At 38.2% G+C, this 8151-nt stretch overlaps 1 long non-coding RNA gene across 1 annotated transcript; it reads right to left on the bottom strand.

Annotated features, from left to right (window-relative positions):
- Positions 1–3164: 3164 nt before the first annotated feature.
- Positions 3165–7011, bottom strand: LOC149136257 (uncharacterized). Its single transcript, XR_016241341.1, has 3 exons — positions 6624–7011; positions 5314–5492; positions 3165–3306 (listed from the first exon to the last, which is right to left on the bottom strand). It is a non-coding gene; the product is annotated as an uncharacterized LOC149136257 (long non-coding RNA).
- Between the last annotated feature and the right edge of the window lie 1140 nt (positions 7012–8151).

Genomic DNA, 8151 nt, shown 5'->3' with positions numbered 1-8151 from the left:
ACGACGGGCTTCTTTCAGTTTCCGCCTACCAAATCCACTCACAAGGCTTTGGTCGGCCCGAGGCTATAGTAGAAGACACTTGCCCAAGGTGCCACGCAGTGGTACTGAACCTGGAACTATATATATATATATATATATATATATATATATATATATATATATATATAAACCAATAAAAGAGCTATGAGAAATAACTCAGAGTGTGGCCAGTATGAAAGTATAAAATATCATACGGCATAAATTTCCTGATTTATTAGGATTACCTCTGCCTCTAGAGGATGTGTCATAATTACCAAATAGAATTAAGACCAGATCCATTTGAGAGGTGGGGGATAATCTCATGAATCAAGAATTCTCCTAAGTTGACATGTAATCAAGGAAAACGACACGCTTATGTTCTAGAGATAAGAGGACAGTCATGGAGACATGTTTCTGCCTCTATAAACAATCATCAGCACGACAGCTGTCCTACATTATCTCCCGTGGCCAAGGGAATTAGACGTATATAAAAAGGAGTAGGGTACATTTAGGGTTTACGTAATTTGCATAATTTAAACAAACACAAACTAAGACAGATGACACAAATTGACCGACAACTACATACATGCATGCATACATACATACATACATACATAGCAATGTCGCCTACGTCACAGCTGTAACCACATATTGGTCTGGCAATATTTTGTGTCAGTGACTTCCTGGAATACTGACGGCCTCACCCGCTTTGGTATGTGTGAGTGCGTAAGTGCTCGTGAGCATGTGTGTATGTGTTTGCATGTATATGTGAATATATATATATATATATATATATATATATATGCACACACACACGTATGTGTATGTGTTTTCAAGGTCGTAGCCCACCATGTCTGCACTCAAATCACTAAAACAAATAAAAGATATATATGTATATATGTGTGTGTGTATGTATGTATGTATGTATATGTACATGTATATATACTCTTTTACTCTTTTATTTGTTTCAGTCATTTGACTGCGGCCATGCTGGAGCCCGCCTTTAGTCGAGAAAATCAACCCCAGGACTTATTCTTTGTAAGCCTAGTACTTATTCTATCGGACTTTTTTTCCGAACCGCTAGATTACGGGGGCGTAAACACACCAGCATCGGTTGTCAAGCGATGTTTGGGGACAAACTCAGACACACAAACATACACACACACACACACACACATAAATATATATATATATATACGACAGGCTTCTTTTAGTTTTCGTCTACCAAATCCTCTCACAAGGCTTTGGTCGGCCCGAGGATATAGTAGAAGACACTTCCCCAAGGTGCCACGCAGTGGGACTGAACCCAGAACCATGTGGTTGGTAAGCAAGCTACTTACCACACAGCCTTGTATATATTTGTGTGTGTGTGTGTGTATATATATATATATATATATATATATATATATATATATATATATATATATATATGCATATAAACATGCATACATGTACGTGAAAATATATATGTATGTAGATAGATAGATAGATAGATAGATAGATAGATAGATAGATAGATAGATAGATAGATAGATAGATAGATATGTGCATGTATTTATGTATGCATATATGAAAAGCTCTCACACACATACAATATAAATGTATATAGAATACATATATATACACATATTTGAATTTATACATGCATGTGTGTTGATAAAGGTAAAGAAATACAGACAAGTCAGCCAGAAAAGACAAACAGACAGACATAAGAACAGGCGAATGTATGTTATTCAGCTTACACCCTACCCTCAAACCCCACCACTCCAATACCACCACTACCACCACTGCCGTTGTCCACCATGATACTCATTCCTTTAATATAGGTCATCTGGCTGACGTGTATTTATAGCTGGGCAAACCCTAACTAGCCAGACAGGCGGCGTCCGGTTAGATACGAGGATGACGGGCTGACAGTCAATCGCTCGTGTGAATAGTCCTACAGAACGCCTAACTGACTGACGGGATGGCTAGCAAGCTGGTTGTCTGGTTGTGTGTCTGGTTCACTGGTTCGGCCGCCTAGCTGGCTGGCTGGCTGGTTTGTTGGCCGGTTGGCTTAATGTCTGACTGGATGGACGAATTTTAAGATGTCCGGGTGGGGGTAATAGATGCTTAGATAACTTGATGGCGAGATTAAGGAATGGCTAGATGATTAGAAGACTGAAGGTCAGAAAAATGGACGGTTAGATAACTTGAAGTGTTGGACGGATGGATGGTTCGCTGGATGATTTGATAGATAACTGGACAGCCTTGCTTGCTGACTGACTAAATGGGAAGATAAATGGCTGAACAGATGGATAAAAGGATAGATCGACAGATTAATAGATGGATGGAAGTGAACAGTCTTCTGCTAGTCTTGTATTATATATATATTGGACTATGAGACTGTCTGACATACAGAAAATTCTACGTTCCACTCCTTAATGTAATGTTACTCCAAATATACACCTTGACTTACGACCGAGATCCGTTCCGACTGACAGGTCGTAAGTCGATCTAGTCGTATGTCGGATTTATATTTTTCAACACTTCATTTAAACGTAGCTGATGCTTGAAAGCGACTGAGTGAGGGACAATGGCAGGCAGTGGATGCCTGGGTCTGAGAGAGGCCTGCGTTGCCAGAAGCTGCCATAGTTATCGTACGCGCAACTGCCCAACGTCCGAAAATCGTATCTATTTATTTATTGTAGTCGTAACTGCGGATGGTCGTAAGAGGCATAGGTCGTAAGTCGAGGGGAAGTTATATATACAGGGTTGGCCAAAAGTCCCCCGACAGTAGATCAAAATTCCATAAACACTTGATATTCAATTTTATTTATTCATCCCAGTTATAAATGTTTAATAATTGAATGCTATGAGTTAAAATCGCCATTTTTTTTTCAACATTTGTCTATTAACGAAGTCTCATATAAAATGAATTTTATCTTGGAATTAAATGGGTTTTGATTTACTGTCAAGTGACTTTTGGCCAACCCTGTATATGTTTCTCTCATAGAAAATGCTATTACTATACATGGATTTTCTTCTAACTGTAAACAGAATTTGACAGCTACAATATTACTACATACGCATGAGTAAGCACATAAATGTAAAACAAGGTGGAAAAAATAGTACTCGAATACCGAAGGTAGAGTAATATGCATTTATTAAAATTGCAAAAATCTTCATGGGCGCAGGCGTGGTTGTGTGGTAAGAAGCTTGCTTCCCAACTACATAGTTCCGGGATCAGTTCCACTGCGTGGTACCTTGGGCAACAGTCTTTTACTATATCCTCGAGCCGACCAAAACCTTGTGAATGAATTTGGTAGATGGAAATTGAAAGAAGTCCGTCATATATATATCTATACATATATCTGTCTTTGTGTCTGTGTTTGTCCCCCACCACCGCTTGACAACCGATGTTGGAGTATTTACGTCCTCGTAACTTAGCGATTCGGCAAAAGACAACGATAGAATAAGTACAAGGCTTTAAAAAAATAAGTCCTAGGGTCGATTTGTTCGACTTAAAATCCTTCAAGGACTGAAGCAAGTTAAAAGATAAATGACAAAAGATATACGATCGCAACTGTCAGACGGACGGTAAAGTGAAACTCTGAGTAAGAGTTTGTGAAGATTTTTGTAGCTTTAATAAAACCATATTACTGCATACATAGATACCCTTTTACTGATTTCAGTCATTTGAGTGTGTTATAATATGGATTTCTACAAAATTTTGTCCAAAACTTTTCATAATCTTATCCTGATCTTTAAGTCTTTTGTCATTTTTACCAAGCAAGTAAACGGTATTGTTTTTCTCTGTAATCAGCGTTTCTTCCAATTTTTAACCCTCTGTTGTTCTCCATCTTTGTTTATATTGTCTATGAGTCTTAGTTCCCTTTTGACTGCCTTTATTTTGCATGTTTTTACATATCCTACGTTACCTGTACCATTATACTATCTTGTTTCACCTATAAGCTCGTGCCACCATTACCAAGGTTCACCAGAATCAATTGTCACCCCGTTTTTCTTTACCCATATTGTGTCTATTCCTTCCTAGTCCTCGAACAACCACTATATCCAATGCTTCTTTTCCAGAACGAAAAATCCTCCCTTGCCAATATTGTCCCTTGAGTTCATCAGCTTGTAATGCAAGGACATAAACCACATCGATCTATCTCGGAGGGTCAGTGACGGACATGGGCAAAAGACCCTTTCTCCAGACCAAAAGAAAAAAAGGTCAAATATTTAAGCGTTGAGAAAAAACAGTAGTAGTAATGAATATTATTTTCTTTTCCGACAAGTTCGGGAATGTTTCGGTCTAATTATGACCTCATTACTGAAGTCTAGCCTGCACTCTACTCCCCAAAGCAGTGATGGGAAGATTGCGAGTAACTACACAAGATTGTAAATGGCTTAGTATAAAAAAAAAAAAATGAATTGTTTAAAGAATAAATAATTCTGGCTAGTCGTTTCTATGAAAAATAAATATTTTAATTAATGTTAACATATTTAATGAAAGGAACAGTAAAAAATAATTTTAAAAAAAACACAATTAGTGAGAAATAATTAAACAGTGATATAAATGTGTTGGAATAAAATGACAAGATGCTTACATGTGAAACAACTTCGTTCAAAAATCAGATCGATCAAGTATGACCAGCGGCTAAACAACAGCAATAGTATAATAACACAGTTTTTACAAATAATTCCGTTTACATAGATAAAAAACCTAACACACAACCATTTTCTGACGTAGCACTAATTTCTAACACAGTCCAACAACAACATTTTCTGATAAAACATTGTTTTCAAACGCATTTGTGATTCGCATCTTCTAAATTCAATTCATTATTATATCTATAACAAACAAATACAACGAACATGAGTGATGTAGGTGTTCAGAGAACATCGGATTTTCCGGGAAGTTACACTTGTAAAGTACTAACAACGCTTGACACTGCTTATGTTCGATGATCGGAAAAGAGCTGCAACACTGAGAGCCATGTTTTACAGTTTATTACCGTGACCATCAGACGAAATGTCGTATCCGAGTAGTAGATCTTCAGCCAGCGTTTGAGCCTCTTCGCATTGATGGGTTCGAAGAGTGGCTGGTGCCTGAGGATGGTAAACAAGAGCCAAGGGCATTTATTGCAGGGGAAAGTTAGTGAGGGACGTTTGATATTTGGCGTCTGTATCCCTAATAGTGTATCCCTAGGAGTATGTCCCTAACTGTACAGTCACGTCCTTTTCTCTTGTCACAATGAAAGTAGGGACTAATAGTTTTCGTAGCTTTGAATGGTTGAAAGACAACTTTACCTTTTAATCATGTCAGGGTCCATAAATGCCGAAGTCAGTTTTGTTTTTCATCCATTCGGAGTTGTTAAATAAAATCCTCGTTTAGGGTAGGATATTGGTAGAATCATCAATGTATCGGTCGAAATGCACGGTAGTATTTCTTCAAGTTCTTTGCGTTCTTGGTTCAAACCGGTGATAAACTAAATTTATCCAAGAACAAAAATATTCCTTAAGACATGAGTTTCAACTTAACGAATAAAATATGCAAATAAAGTAGATCCATTGTTTGTTGTATAATAACATCAAGGTTAAAGCTACCATTAGTTTGTACTAAACGGAAAGTTATTCATGTAATCGTCGGGATTAAATCGCTGAATTGTTTTGATTTAATTTAAATATAAGATCAGCATTGGTTCGGGAATAGGCGGTGCAGGAGGTGGAAATGCATCTTTTTTTTTCTTTTTTTGAGTGATTGGGTGTGGCAATAAAAATGCTTTGAAAATCCTCCTGAAAAAACTTCATCTCCAAAACGAATGAACGTAGAAACATTTCTGGGCTGACTTGAAACATTAGTTTTCCATTATTGAATTTGACTTGATTTATGTACAAATATGATAGTAATCATTATTTGCAACCCTCAAGCAAATTTCGTTCCTGCACTTATGAAATCACCAGAGAGGAAGTTAATCCATTGAACCTGCGACTGCGATTTAGCGAGTGCGGTTTCGTTTAACTATAACCCTGGAAGACGCAAAAGCGGGTGGTCGCATGGTTTTGTAAGTATGGCCGAAGATGACAATGTTTCTGTCAATTAACGAGCCATAAACAAACACACAACCATGTGGTCACCTGCTTTTTGCATCTTCCAAGGATATAATGAAACGAAATCACTTTAAGCTATTCGCGGCATTAAAGGATTAACCCTGTCACTTGTTAAACATTAACATAATTAATTCTTAATTAATCTTATAAGCTGGCAGAATAGTTGGCACACCGGACAAGACGTTCAGCTTTATATGTTTTGAGTTCAAACTCCACTGTGGTCGACTTTGCTGTTCATCCTTTCCTAGGTCGATGAAATAAGTACCAGTTGAGCACTGGGGTCGATGTAATCGACTTACCTACTCTTCTCAAAAACATTGATGGCTTTGTGCTAAAATTAGAAGAAAAAGTTAACTCATAAGTATAAAAAGATTTTAAAATATCCTCCTTAAGATTTAAATTTGAGATCTGAAAACATAAAATAAGAAATATCTTGAAATGTTTTATCCAAACACGGGAATATTTCGAATTTAGAAGAAGAAAAAAAAACTTAAACAGGAAGCGGTTACTTTTAAAGCGGAAATACTTGATTTGCATTTGTGATAAAGTCATTAGCAACTCCACACCATCAAGACCTGGCGCTAAGACTCTAGGAGAAGGCCGGAAATACACATTCGGCGGGAGACGGAATAGAAAGCAACAAAACCTTTAATTAAGACATCTGTTGATATATTAAGACAAACCGTTGACACGTTCCTCAATACAGTTAAACTCTCAAAGACTATATCACCTTACATAATTTCCTCCTCTTTCTCCCCTCCTTGTTTTTCTTCACCCTCCTTCTTCTTTTCCTTCTTTTTCTTCTCCCCCTCCTTGTTCTCTTCCCCTACTCCTCTACCACCACCTTTTACGCTTCTTCCTCCACTTTCTTCTTCTTCTTCTTCTTCTTCTTCTTCTTCTTCTTCTCCATCTTCTTCTTCTCCTCCTCCTCCACCACCTCCTCCTTCTTCGTCTCCTCCTCCTTCTCCTCCTCCTTCTCCTCCTCCTCCTTCTTCTTCTTCTTCTTCTTTTTCTTCTTCTTCTTCTTCTCCATCTTCTTCTTCTCCTCCTCCACCACCTCCTCCTTCTTCGTCTCCTCCTCCTTCTCCTCCTCCTCCTCCTTCTTCTTCTTCTTCTTCTTTTTCTTCTTCTTCTTCTTCTTCTTCTTCTTCTTCTTCTTCTTCTTCTTCTTCTTCTTCTTCTTCTTCTCCTCCTCCTCCACCACCTCCCCCTCCTCCTCATCCCATCCTCCTCCTCCTCCACATTCTTCTTCTTCTTCTTCTTATTCTTCTTCTTCTTTTTCTTCTTCTTCTTCTTCTTCTTCTTCTTCTTCTTCTTCTTCTTCTTCTTCTTCTTCTCCCTCTTCTTTTCCTTCTTCACTCATCTCTCTCTTTTTCTTTTTCTTTTTTTATTTCTTCCCTCTTCTCCATTTTCTTCTTCTCTCTTCGTCTTCTTGGAAAATGAAAATGTATTTTATGGTTTATTATTGTTTATATTTTGAATTATATATATACGAGGGTTCCAAAATCTTACAGTGCTCAGGGCATCTACGGGCCATAGTTCGGCTCTGACTGCATGTTATTCTGTCCAATGACTCTGCGAATTTGCCTCCTGTAGGTCAAGGTCAGATATGGGGACATACACCATTGCAGTGCGTCGCTGCATCTACCATTTGTCTGTATTTGTCCGGGTCGTTCTGGGCAACCCTCAAAAGCAGTGTCCTAGTCAGTCCCCACCCCCGCGATATACTTCCTCAACCGCTGTGACCATGAGGCATGCGGTTGACCAACATGAGGCATCACCCCCCTCCCAGCTGGAGCCTCAGAGAAGAGATCATGAAACACAGGATCCAATTCAGAAAAACGAGCAACATCACAGAACAAAAAAAAAAACAAATAAAATTGAATTGCTGTAAAAAAGTGAATTTACTCTTTTACTCTTTTACTTGTTTCAGTCATTTGACTGCGGCCATGCTGGAGCACCGCCTTTAGTCGAGCAAATCGACCCCAGGACTTATTCATTGGAAGCCTAGTACTTATTCTATCGGTCTGTTATGCC

The sequence above is a fragment of the Octopus bimaculoides genome, chromosome 4 (assembly GCF_046866305.1).
Source record: "Octopus bimaculoides isolate indiv1 chromosome 4, ASM4686630v1, whole genome shotgun sequence".
Taxonomy (NCBI): Eukaryota; Metazoa; Mollusca; class Cephalopoda; order Octopoda; family Octopodidae; genus Octopus; species Octopus bimaculoides.
This window is presented reverse-complemented; position numbering and strand designations above follow the sequence as displayed.